The sequence below is a fragment of the Mandrillus leucophaeus genome, unplaced genomic scaffold (genome assembly GCF_000951045.1).
Source record: "Mandrillus leucophaeus isolate KB7577 unplaced genomic scaffold, Mleu.le_1.0 Scaffold111, whole genome shotgun sequence".
NCBI classification, from domain to species: Eukaryota; Metazoa; Chordata; class Mammalia; order Primates; family Cercopithecidae; genus Mandrillus; species Mandrillus leucophaeus.
Genome location: NW_012099321.1, coordinates 4,141,671 through 4,151,264, shown reverse-complemented (window position 1 = coordinate 4,151,264; position 9,594 = coordinate 4,141,671). Strand labels below are relative to the sequence as shown.

The 9,594-nt window shown below is 45.1% G+C and overlaps 1 protein-coding gene across 1 annotated transcript in view; it reads right to left on the bottom strand.

Moving 5' to 3' along the window:
* Positions 1-9,515, bottom strand: part of PLEKHA2 (pleckstrin homology domain containing, family A (phosphoinositide binding specific) member 2) — an 82,183-nt gene extending 72,668 nt beyond the window's left edge. The window contains exon 1 of the mRNA XM_011993356.1: positions 9,421-9,515. The gene's annotated coding sequence lies outside the window, so the exon portion shown is untranslated. The remainder of the gene's footprint in view (positions 1-9,420) is intronic.
* Between the last annotated feature and the right edge of the window lie 79 nt (positions 9,516-9,594).

Below are 9,594 nucleotides of genomic sequence, written 5' to 3'. Positions count from 1 at the left end.
AAAAAAAAAAAAAAAAAAAAGACAGAAAGTATTGATGCTGGGTTAGAGCTCTAGATACCCCTCTCTCTAGATGATCCCTTCACCTTGGCTCTCATACCATAATGAAACTATCTGGCAAGTAGCTTCCTGGCCTTCACAACACACAGCTAACAAAGCACACAGGGTATTTGTAAGAGAAGGGGCCTCTATCCAACCCACTCAGCACCCCATCTTCCCTAGCCAAACCTCCCTCGTGTTTTCTGGGTTTAGTGCAAAAATCATAATATAACAAGGCTGGAATTACTTTAACAATCACTCCAGCCAACAACTTTCACATTTGCATGCTTTTTCATGTCCCTATCCATATAATTGGCCTTTTTAAAACTTAAGATGATGTCATGAGCATTTTCCATGTTGCTACATAGTCTTTATGATCATTGTTTCTAATGGTTGCATAACATTAACGGACTGGTTTTACTATAATTTACATAACCTTTTCTCTACGATTAAACTGGAGGTTGTTTCCAATTTTTCACTATTATAAATAAGGCTAAAATTTGTATTTTCATGCTTTATTTCTTCTTTTACATGGAAAGAGCATAAATTCCAAGTAATAACACAACGAGATCACAGGCTATGATCTTTTGTAATTCTTGAGTCCTTTTACAAAACTGCTTTGTAAAAAGATTTCATCTGTGTTGCAACCAGCAATGTATTGTTACCATCACTATAATCTTACATATATTGAATGTTCTCATTATTTTAAACTATTGGTAGTTTCAAATACATAATGACGTCTAGTGAGGTTGAACATTTTTAAATGTTTGTTTCCTATTTCACCTACCTTCCTGGACTTTGTTAAAAGCAAATCAAGAGTATGTGTGTACAGAATTCCTCTCTTTCTGTCTCCCTCCCTGTCCTTCTCTCCCTCTCTCCCTCACTCTCTCCCTCTCTTCTCTCTCTCTCTCACACACACACACCAAACCAATCCAAGACATAGCCTCCTATTATTCCCGTAACTCCTCTAAAATGTATTTCAGGCCGGGCATGGTGGCTCACACCTATAATCCCAGCACTTTGGGAGGCCGAGGCGGGAGGATTGCTTGAGCCCAGGAATTGAAGACCAGCTGGGCAACATGGCAAAACCTCATCTGTACCAAAAACACAAAATTAGCTGGGCATGGTAGTGCATGCCTGTGGTCCCAGCTACTCAAGAGGCTGAGGTAGGAGGATCGCTTGAGCCCTGGAAGTGGAGGCTACAGTGAGCCAAGATCACACCACAGCACTCCAGCTTGGGTGACAGAGTGAGACTCCATCTCAAAAAAAAAAAAAAAAAGTATTTTAATGAAAAGAAAAACAAAAAGTGGGAAGTTTTATATGATCCAGGTTTCTAAGTAGAATATAAGTTCTTAAATATGTACTGCAAATGAAAATAAGTATTTATGATAAAAGTGAAACTCGGGGAAAGTGAGTTTGCATGGAGTATATTAATCAGTGGCAGAAAGCGTGTTAAATGGCAATTAAACTGAGAGATTCCTGGCCAACACCCACCAGTTGACTAGAAGCAGCTCATGAGAAGGAAGAGTCAATGGCTGCCTGCCAGAGAATGAAATGGGGGGCACTGGGAGGCATCGCAGCCCCAAATATCTCTCTACTGCCCATTTCCATGCCTTAGATTCCACCAGTGGAGATTTGAGCCAAGAAAAAAATTACCCTGAGGAACTGAGGCAACGGATGACTTTGTCAGGCTCATAATATACAAGAGACAGCTGGGACCCAGACCCTGAGAAAATAGCACATAGCCCAGATGGGACACAGAGGCACTAGAGGGGCTGAAAGGGAACGATCACTGCTTAAAACAGATGTTGTCTACTTAAAAAATGTTCCTAGGATTCTTATACACCCAGGACAGGAGTATGAACCTTTCTGGAAAGCAATTTAGTTTATATATATATATATATGAAGAAAGCAAAAAATGTTCATACCCTTTGATTTGACTTCTAGGATTCCATCCAAGTCAATCAACAAAGATGCAAAGAAAGATTAAAGTAAAAAGATGGCAACTGCAATAGAATTTATAGTAACAAACAACTGGAAATGTCCTGAACAACACAATGGTTAGAAAATGATTCTTTTTTTTGAGACAGAGTCTCGCTCTGTCCCCCGGCTGGAACGCAGTGGCACCATCTCAGCTCACTACAACCTCCGCCTCCCAGGTTCAAGCTATTCTCCTGCCTCAGCCTCCTGAATAGCTGGGACTACAGGTGTGCACCACCACACCCAGCTAATTTTTTGTATTTTTAGCAGAGACGGAGTTTCACCGTGTTGGCCAGGATGGTTTCGATCTCCTGACCTCATGATCCACCCACCTTGAACTCCCAAAGTGCTGGGATTACAGGCGTGAGCCACCGCGCCTGGCCCAGAAAATAATTAAACAAACAACAAGACATGCTCACAAGGAAATATTACACAATGATTCAAAAACTCTGTTTTCAGGTTATTTTTAATGAATGAGGGGAAAACTCACCATATCATAAGTTTTTTTAAAGATACGAAATGGTGTATAATATGATCTCAATCATCCAAATATTATTCTTATATTCCTATATATGGTCTGTTTTAAAACCAGATATACAGTCACCAAAATAGTAAGTTATGATCTATGGGCTATGAGTGGAATTTCATTTACTTGTACATATTTTTCCAAATCTTCTACAGGGAGCATGTGTTACTTTATTTAGCAGGAGAGAAAGCTATTTAATTCCACACAGATTCCCACCCAAGTGTATAAGTTTTGAATTTGATAATAAATTTCTCAATTCTCCAGAGTCCACAAACAAACAAGGCTTTCCCTAAATTATAGCTCTCCTGGAACTTTTTGTTGTTTTAAAGACCTAAACCTAATAAATAAATGTTTCACATCTCACAATTATCCAAGAGCCAGACATCTACCTGCCCAGAGCGCTTTAGCACCCTCCAAGTTATCTGGGTTTCTTACTTCATATGGCAACATCCTCTGAGCGCCTTTCCTCCTTTCTCTTGCTGGTGTGGTCCCCGGCTCTCTGGTCTTAAGAAGAGCCCAGGTCCTCAGGCTGACAGAATACTCAGTCCCAAGTCGACGCTGCTATTCCTTTAGTCGATGCCACTATTCCTTTATTCCTACAACACATGGGCTGTACCTTGACAAGTGCTCTGGGAAGAGGAAATGTGGACCCTGACAGGAATCCCCAGTGGAGTCTTCCTTCTTGAAACTTGGGAGATAGGACTGACATTTTAAAGTAAGTGCCAGGCGAGGTGGTGTGCACCTGTAGTCCCAGCTATTGGGGAAGCTAGGGCAGAAGAATCGCTTGAGTCCAGGAAGTGGAGGTTGCTGTTGAGCCAGTATCTCGCACCAATGCACACCAGCCTGGGTGACAGGAGTGAAACCCTGTCTCAAAAATACATACATACATACATACATATATACATACATATATAAAATAAGTGGCTGGCTGGATGAGTGAAAAGATGAATCGATTGAATTTTTTTTTGAAATATGATCTCACTCTGTCTCCCAGTCTGGAGTACAGTGGCACAATGATGGCTCAATGCAGCCTCCACCTCCTGGGCTCACACGATCCTCCCACCTCAGCCTCCTGAATGACTCGGACTACAGGCGTGCACCACCATACCTGGCTGATTTTTCTGTTGCCCAGCTGGTCTCAAACTCCTAGGCTCAAGTGATCCTCTGGCCTCAGCCTCCCAAAGTGCTGGGATTATAGGCATGAGACACTGTGCCCAGCCAGACAGATTTATTTTAAAGAAAAGCTATAAAGCTAATAAGTAATGAGAGCTGTGGTTTTCCGAATAGCCCTCTTGATTTTGATAATAAATTTGAATTTGATAAATAAAATCTGAATTTGATAAAAATGAAGATGGCTAACATAATTTGGAGACAGAAGAAATAATAGAGGGAAATAAGGGAGACTCTGCCTGACTACTTTGGCATTTTTGAGATAAATAATAAGAGAAAGTGATAACAGAGACAAAGCCTTAAATGGTACTGGCTCAAATACAAAATAATCTACTACAACCTCAGTTCAAAAATGAGAAAAAAATTACTCATTTTAAAAATTTAAAGATGTTTCTTTCACATTATTCTGTGTTGGCAGGACAAGGAATTTTTTGGGATTTTGCTCCAGAAAATATTCAAAAGGTGCTTTTTGACAAGGATTGGGGCGTGTGGCATGTACATTTTCTGTCCCATTACCCCTACCAGGGCAGAAGCTGCAGGCAGCAGCGTCAGTAGTGAGTGAGAGGTTCTACCAACCAGAAATGGCTCAATTGAGTGACAGGAGAAAGTTTTTCGGGAAATAACATCAGAGATCTCAAAGAGGACGACTGTATGAAATAGAGCAGACAGGAACTGAGGTGTAGAGATATGGAGCAGTCACTCATCTATTGCTAGAATACATATGGACCACATCAATGGAGTTCACATATGTTTAGATTTGCAGTACACATCAAAGTATATTGTGAAGCCAACAGGGCCTTCGCAATGTACAAGCCCAGTAAAAACAACAGCAAAATGCAAGCATGGCTATTTGAGAACACATCCCTGAGAATGGGTCAAAGATTATAACTTAGGAAGTGTGGAAGCCTCCACTTCCTACTGCTCTAACATGGCCGCATTTTGAAACTGTCATGATAGCAGATTCCAAATAGTGTAAGGCGGGAGAATAAAGTGCAAGAGAAGGAAATGTACTGAGAACAAGTTCCCAGAGGAAGTGCAGGGTGAGGAATGCAAACATGTACAGGAATGAGGCGGAGGGAGGATCAGACAGGGTGCTGGCTTGACCCTGAGATAGCCCAATCCCCACTGGACCCTAGAACTTGGAGTAGAGAGCAAGAGATACTCAAGAAGGAATTTTTGAAAAAATATAGGCCGGGAGGGGCGTAAGGCAGGAGTAACTGGAAATTGATACCACTGCAATAAAGATGCCAAAAACAACAAAATATTTCAGACACTCATGACCTCTCTTCACAGCAGCCTCATCTACATTCAAAGAAAATGTGGTTGTTGGAGCCTGCAGGAAACAAAAGCTTGCCCGGGGCTGAAGGCCCATCAGACCATCTCCACCAGAGACGGCACCAGTGCAGGCACGCAGCCACACTGGCTTTACTGCCTATAAAAGGTGAGATCTCCAACTTTCAGAATTGTGAAAGTCCCCCCACAATGAATTCAGTTTCACTGTCGGGCTTCCTAACAACAGCTGCGAGTCCTGGAACTCTAAACTTCATTTTATAATGGACCATGTCTACCAGAGAGGGTACTAATACATGGGCAGTAGGAGAATGAAAAGAAAACATCATTTCTCCAGGCCAGGCGCAGTGGCTCACGCCTATAATCCCAGCACTTTGGGAGTCCAAAGTGGGTGGATCACGAGGTCAAGAGATAGAGACCATCCTGGCTAACACAGTGAAACCCCATCTCTACTAAAACTACAAAAAATTAGCCGGGCATGGTGGCATGTGCCTGTAGTCCCAGCTACTCGGGAGGCTGAAGCAGGAAAATCGCTTGAACCCATGAGGCGGAAGTTGCAGTGAGCCGAGATCGCACCACTGCACTCCAGCCTGGGCGACAGAGCAAGACTCTGTCTCAAAAACAAAAAACAAAAAACAAAAAACAAAAACATCATTTCTCCGACCTACTGGCCTTTTGCATAGTGCCAGGGGTGGGGCAAGGGAGTGGTGAGGGGGGAGCATAAATGGCCTAGCTGTGTTTCTCTAAAAACATGTGCTTCTGTCTCTTGATTTAGGGAAGGAGGAGGGGCTGGGCATGGTAAGGAGGATGTGCAGGTGACAATAATCAGTATGAGTATTTTTTAAAAAAAACTTTTCTTTTTTTAGAGGCATGGTCTCGCTCTGGTGCCCAGGCTGGAGTGCAGTGGTGCGATCATAGCTCACTATAACCTCAGACTCCTGAGTTCAAAGAATCCTCCCGCTATAGCCTCCCGAGTAGCTGGGACAACAGGCACACACTATTACAGCTAGCTAATTTTTCAACTTTTTGTAGAGATGGGGTCTCACTATGTTCCCCAGGCTGGTCTTAAACTCTTAGCCTCAAGTGATCCTCCCACCTCAGCCTCCCAAAGCCCTGGGATTACCGGGATGAGCCACTGCATCCAGCCAATGAGTATTTTTGAGGGAATTTTTGCAAGAAGATGACCATTCAAAAGGGTGTGCTGATTTCAGTTACCTATCCCAAGCGTGCAGTGGAGTGAAGGGAAAGAGCATGAGTCTCGAGCCAGATCTCGAGCCAGACAGACCTGGATGCAAATGCCGACACGTTGCTTAACTCTTCAGGGTCTATTTCCTAATCTGCAAAACAGAGATAATTGCTTTACCTACTTCAAAGGCTGCCGTGAGGATTAAATGATACAATGTGTGAAAAGCGCTGGACACCCAGACATTGGGTAAATATTGTCGTTGTTAAAGTGCATGTGTGGGTGCCTAACAAGGAGTACATGGTCATCATTACTACTGCAACGTTGCTTAACACTGGGCAGGCAGCTGCTGCATGTGCACCTCCATCCCTCTAACGCCAATGAGCAAATGTCAGTGAAAAAGCTGCAACTCTGGGATCCCTCTCACAAGGAAAGGCGTCAGCTTCCCTCGCTCCTCACTCGACTCCAAGAACAACCACATTTTACATCTCTAAAAATTCTCCAGGAGGTTTAAAACAAAAAGTCCAGGCAATCCGCTGACTCCTTCTTGGCCAGGCTACCCTGAGAGTTAACAGAAACCTAGATATGCTCATCAGTTTTCAAGGAAAGGATCCTAGAGCTGCCTCTCGATCCAGCCACGGGCCAACACACCAGCAGAGAGCTGCTTTGCAAGGGGCCAGCCGAATTTGAGTCCCAGCCTTCGCACTTTAACTGCAGTGCTTCTCAAGAGCATAAGGACAAGAGGACCCAGCTTCCCATCCTCTTCATCTCAGCTGACCAGGCACTGTGGGCAAAACGCACACCACAAGGCCAAAGCCCCCAAGCCTTTTGCCCACACTAGGCAATATTAGGAGTCCCTGCCCCAGCAGGGCTGGGACCTCCACAGTGAGAAAGCCCAATTCTGGCTTTAATGCATAACAAATCACTTCAATCAACTGGGGTCAGGGCAGGGAAGGGGCTTTCAGAAGGAACTGTAGAGTCACCGCGCCAACCCCCAGCCTCCTCTACCGACAGGATGGGGCCGCATCCCTCCCACCTCTCGGCTACCCTATCTCCCCCGCCTGTCCAATTTCCCATCTCAATAATGGGCTTATATCAGGCAGGGCCAGGATTCTTCTCTTCCCATAGGCCAACACACTATAATATTTGCTTTCCTTCCTTCCTTTCCAAAGCCTACCAGATTAGATTGCTGGAGTCCCATCCAGCTCACTGAGACAGATGGAAAACGGAAAGTAAGGCAACCCAAACTGTTCATGGTGGAAAAAGAGAGAGGGGGCAGAGCAACCCAGCATCGCAGCACCCAGATCCTCTTTTCCAAGCCCTAGGTCTATCACAACCAGAGTAAGTCGAGCCACAGCAGTTTCCGTGAATCAGAAAAGATATTCTGATGCACTGTTGTCTGCAGCAAGCTCTCATCTGAGTCATCCAGCCTTTCAGCAGGGGCATCACCCACCTGTCCATCTGTCCCATGAATTGGACAGGAGACCAATGCTGCTTGGGTCTTCCTAGTATCCTAGCACTTCAGCAAACACTTGGCTGCTCTGGCGCTCAGCTGATAGGGCTCATCAGCCTTCCCCTTCCCACTTCTGCAGGACAAAAACCTGCACCAACCAAAACCTGCGTGTCTTCAAGATTTATTTTAACCACTGTAAAATATCGAGCTGAATATGGTTCAACTCACTACCATGACATGATGGAATCTGTAGGCCCTATTTCCTTACACAGAAGAGAGAAGAAGAAAGCACCAATGACAAGGAAAAAGAAAGGTTTGCAAAAACTCTTCACCAAAGGGCAGGCAGTTTCTCAATCAATACCAAGGTAATTACCCATCTGTGAAATGAGCAAGGTTCCCATTACCAGCCAGCTAAAATCCCACTAGGAGTGCCACAGACAATTTATAGAAAGTATGCTGTAATGTACAAACAGGGTCAAAGGATACTTAGGTGTAAAGGCAACACCCAGACTAATAACTCCCATGTACCAGCTTGGTGAAGCAAATCCCTACAGGTTTGAGGAACAACGACACTGCTCTTTTCTCTGCCATTTGGACAAGTGTAAACAATTCATGTGTTTGCATTCATTCATTAATGCAACAAACATTTACTTAGCACCTGGTACATGTCATACGTTGGGCTGGCCGTAATCTAGACTACAAGCTAGACCTTTGATAGTGAAAAAATCATCCGCCTTCAAGCGGCACATGTTGAAGAAGGCTAACGTCTGAGATGATGATGATGCTTTCTAAAAGCTTGCTCTGGCTTCTCAAAACAAGTGGGGGGCTTACAAGTCCTGTAAGCTCCCCAAAGACAGGGTCTAGCCCTCCAAAGGTAAAGGAAAAAGAAAAAATATTTGGAGTTGTGTTTTGTTCATCACTGCCTTGCATGTATAATAAATGTCAACTGAATGCAACTGAAATAAAAAACAAAAACTTCTATTCTTTCAAGATCTTTTGCTTTGCTGTTTCGGAAGGCTTTGCAACCAAAGAAAAACAATGACAAAAGAAGGGAAAATGGGACTTGGTCAGATATATGAAGAACACCATTAGTGCAGTCTTGCTACTTCAGCCCCAAGTGCATCTACAGCTCAGCCTTCAGAGCCCCCAGAGCCACAGCTGGCTTCCTGGTGTGGTGCTCTCCCCTCCCTCTTCTCTGCCGTTTGCTGTCCTCTTAAAACCCCACTTGGAGCCCTAAAGAAAGGGGGCGGGCAGGAAGAAGGAATGAGAAGGGGAAGATACATCCTGAACCTGCGTTCACCAAGAAGGAAGGAAGCCAAACCCTAAGGCGAGGGCCTGGGGGCAGGGCTGGCCCAGGGGAGGAGATGTGAGGGTGCTCGGGCTGCAGCGGGTCCTGCACCCCTCTCTGGGCGTGCGGGGACATTTTTCCATTCTAAACGGCCTAGCTTCCCACCCTCACCCACCCTTCTTTTTTCTTTCTTTTTTTAAAAATTTTGGTGAAATCGTCTTCAGGACTGAAGGAGAAAAGGGAAGCGTGTGAGGTGAGGAAGAAGTTGGTGAGAGAACGAGAGCTCCCCTCGAGGGCTCACCCAACCTGGCACCGAACCTGCATTTTAGGGCAGTCCTTTCCACTGTATGGAGTTCCAGAAGCCCAAAGGCCAGGCTGCACCCATAGGAAAGGACGGGTGTCCGTAGGGGAGCCTTCTAGGCCTGTCATTTAATAAGGTAGTCGGGGGAGAGAAAGAGGAGTCTCCATGGCCCAATCGTACCCAAGGGACTTGCCTGGGGACGTTCTCTGCTCTCCTCCCCTCCCGCAGCCCGGGCAGTCGTTGCGGGGCCGGTGCCCCAGCGCCAGAACCCGCAGAGAAGTTTCGCTGCTGCAAACGTGAGAAAATGCAGCTCAGCAGAACTCCCGCCCCCACCCTCTCCGCGGCCCCACCCCCGCAGCCCGACCCC